The following is a 4,091-nucleotide window of genomic DNA, read 5'->3' on the forward strand; positions in this document are numbered from 1 at the left end:
TGTTTAGTGGCCAACTGAAGCCTGCCTGCGGGTGCGGGATTTTTTCGCTGTGTTGAAGACCCATTGGTTATCTTGGGCTGTTTTCTGCTCTTTGATGGGGTTGTAGTCTCTTTGACACACTCCCCGTTTCCATTTTTATATACATATGTAACAGAGTTGAAATACTTGGATTGAAAGATGATAAAGATATTTGTAATTTAAAACAGCTTTTAGTGATTGTTTGTATAATTATTCTATTACCTTGCCCTAAAAGTCCACTAGATGCAAATTTTTTGTAACACGTTCTCGGAAGAGTACATTTTTTTAAAAAGTCTACCAAGTTTTTTAAGTATATAATAACTTTGGTTTTTGATAGTTTGACATCTAAACACCATTTAATATAAATTTGGGACAAACCATCAAGTTTTTGAAGATCTGCCTTGGAACTAGAAAAAATAATAATATCATCTGCATACAGAAGAAAGTCAATTTTCGACCATAATGGACTTTCCTTAAATGCATCCGGTTAATCATTTTTAAAGATCTTGAAAAGGTTTGGACTCAAAACATCCCCTAGTTTTACTTCAATTTGAGAATGAAAATTTGAAGTAAACACATGGTATATTTTAAAGGGGCATAAGCTGTCAAATTCATCTTCATCGATTTGACTCAAATTCTCATTTTAGTTTAATAACATACTATTAAAAGCGTATATAGAAATTACAAAACGTCTAAAATAAACAAATAACAATGCATGGACTCGATAATATGTATCAACATTTCGTGTGTACTTTTGTCTAAACGTCATCTAATTAACCATCGAGATGACCTCCGAAAACTGCCGGCGGTCATATAACCCGATATAAACATAAATATAAACATTAAGTAAAACTGATAGCGACCACGTGCAATTGGATTGTTTAAGGTCTGTTTGATTTCATATTGTATGTTAAAAGTATGTTTATCATCGTTTTTACCTGTGTTAGAATATTTTTTTTGTCGATCGAATCAGTCAACCAATTGATTCATCCTTGTTTCACTTTTAATGTTGACACTCTTTTCCTTTTAATAGCTGAAACATGCGTAACCCATCTCCAGCTAAGGGGTTAAATCAAAGGTCACATGAATACGTATTCAAAGAGGTCGAATTATTCACTTGCAAGTGAATAATTCATCAGCAATGTTAAGTATCTTATTTTGACAAAATTGAACTAAATTGGTTGCTAAAAGCAAATTAGTATTTCATTATATCACTTTCATTAATGATTCATATTTTATTTTTTTTGTACATCTCGTAGCTAATGCCCCTTTACTTTTTTTGTACATATCTCTCAGGATTGCATAAAATTTACCACATATATTATGTTTAAGTACATTTGTCAAATGCTTTTTTGAAATCGATAAAGCAAGTAAAATCGTTCCCAACCTTTAATACTGGTGTACTTTATTATAGTTTTTAATACAAAAATATGATCATATGTCCTCCTTCTACTGGAAAAACCAATCTGACATTGATTTATGATATTATTTGTTATAAATGCTTATCAAGCCTTTGGTTGATTATTGAATCAAACATTTTTCCAATACATCGTTTTCAGGATTAGATGGACCTTCAGCTTTAAAAATCGTACATATGCCGATGACCTTTTTTTTATATATATATTCCTGAAGAAAATACAAGCTTAAAAAGCTTTTGAAACAAGCATTCTGAGAGTATTGCATGGCAATACATAGTCCCCTACCGGGTAAAAATTCATTATACTGGAACAAAAAGCTAACTTGTTCTATAACTTGTCATGGTGTAAACAAAAAGAAAATATCAAGTCAATATCTTCAAGCATGACTAAAAACAGTGTGGAAAACTGATTAAATGAGTGAATTTTTCAAGTACAAGGACCATAACTCTGCACAAAATTATCAGACCGAAACAAAATTTTGAGCTTGATCTGTATAACTTGTCATGATAAAACTATATACCAATTATCAATCAATATCTTCAAGCATGATGAAAAAAAGTGTGGAAAACACTTTAACATTAGATATGATTAATAGTTCTCTAAAATTAGATATGATGTAATACAGTGTATATCTATTTTCAAATTATAATCAAATATAATTAATAGTTCCCAATATTTTTTCTTTTATTTGTCACAAACTAATATAGATTTGTAACTTATCTATAAAATGTCAACAATTTTTATCTACACAATGTAATGTAATATATACATTAATAAAAATAGATTATTATCTAATTGAAGGATATATATATAGCATTCAGAAAATTAGTTTATACAAAATAACAAACAAACCTGGCAAAAAATTCTTCAAATAATTAACCAAACAATGTCTTTAAAAAAATGAGTTATCTCCCTTTGTACAGAAATATGGTTTAACATAGTACTCTAACATTAGATATGGTCCAGAGTTATGGTCCATAACTCTGGACTAAATCATCAGACCGGAACAAAATTCGAACTTGATCTATAACTTGTCATATCAAAACTATATACCAAATATCAAATCAATATCTTCAAGAACGAAGAAAAAAGTGTGGAAAGCTGATTTGCCGGACTGACGGATTGACAGACGGACGGACGGACAGACAGACGGACAGAGTGCAAACCTAAAGTCCCCTTCAACTTCGTCGGTAGGGGACTAATAACGGAGCCAAAAAACTAGAACCGCTTTTCAATAAGTCATTTGGGAGGTAATCTAAACCGACTGCCTTTCCACATTTTAACTTACACACCTCTTTGGGAGTCATCCTTAAATCCAGTTCATTGAACGAGATGTTTTTAAGTATTTTGTAAATTTCGTTAATTCTAGATTTATACTGATCTGGTATTTTATTAAGAGATTTACAGTTGGTAAGCTATACATTTGTATCTACTGTTTTTTTTCTGGGCCCTCCTTATCGTTTTTGAATGGATTGATTTGTTCAGTATTCTTCTGGATTATCTTTCCTTAACCCATCAAGACTGTCCAATATTTTTTGTTATTGTGCTATGGTCAATTTTGTATTCTTGTCTTTCATTTTTGCTTATGTCTGTATGCCATTTTGTCTTTCTTTGCTTTGTTTTTATAGTGATAAAGGTTATATTACAATGTCGACTGCTGTACCCCAATTTTTGACATTTTTTACTAGTAATGTCTGTTGTTTTGCTCACACATTGCTGTCAATATAATGTCATACAAGTGAGAGGTTTAGTTAGCTATAAAACCAGGTTTAATCCACCATTTTCTACATAAGGAGATGACTGTATCAAGTCAGGAATATGACAGTTGTTTTCCATGCATTCGTTGATGTGTTTGAGCTTTTGATTTTTCCATTTGATAAGGGACCTTCCGTTTTGAATTTTCCTTTTAGTTTGGTATTTTTGTTATTTTACTTTTTCATAATTAGGTTTAAGCATTTCCAGATTTTTAGGAATGCAATTTTGATTTTTCGCAGTTTTTTGAATAGGAGGAAATAATATTTATCTTCAAATTCAGGTGCAATTCCAGGATTCTTTAAAGGAGGGGAGTGCACTTAATTCCAGAAACGGGATATATACCGGCGAGCGGAGCAAGGACATTGTTTTGGGGCGATTTTATGACAAAAATGATATATATTCCAATCAATTTTTGAAAGTAGGAGCACGCTCTCTACCCCCGCCCCCCTAAAGCCATCATTGTACTTCATTACAACTACAATGTTTGTATTACATAATATGTGTTCTTTTGGAATATTTTTGGATCGTCCAATTTCTATGTTTAAGTTATGGTCTTTGACACGATATTTTAATTATTATTTTAAATTAGTTCCCTTGAATTTAATAAATAGTCTCAAAGATTTGCTTTATTTCAGATGGCTATGCAGAAAATAAATTTATATTCCACTGAATTTTAGTAATTTTTTTTCAATACATATTTTTATTAAGCACTTGTCATATATCAATTTCTTTTTTATTCTTTACACAGGTATCTTAAGAGATTAATATTTTGTAAAATCCAAATCAAATCCATCAACATTTTTTATTGACAAGTGTACAAAAGATTAATCGATTTTGTATTTGATCTACAACAATATGTTAATGTTAGCTTTTTACAAAAGAATCAATTGAAAATTTCAT

Source organism: Mytilus californianus, unplaced genomic scaffold (assembly GCF_021869535.1).
Source record: "Mytilus californianus isolate M0D057914Y unplaced genomic scaffold, xbMytCali1.0.p SCAF_4, whole genome shotgun sequence".
Classification (NCBI taxonomy): Eukaryota; Metazoa; Mollusca; class Bivalvia; order Mytilida; family Mytilidae; genus Mytilus; species Mytilus californianus.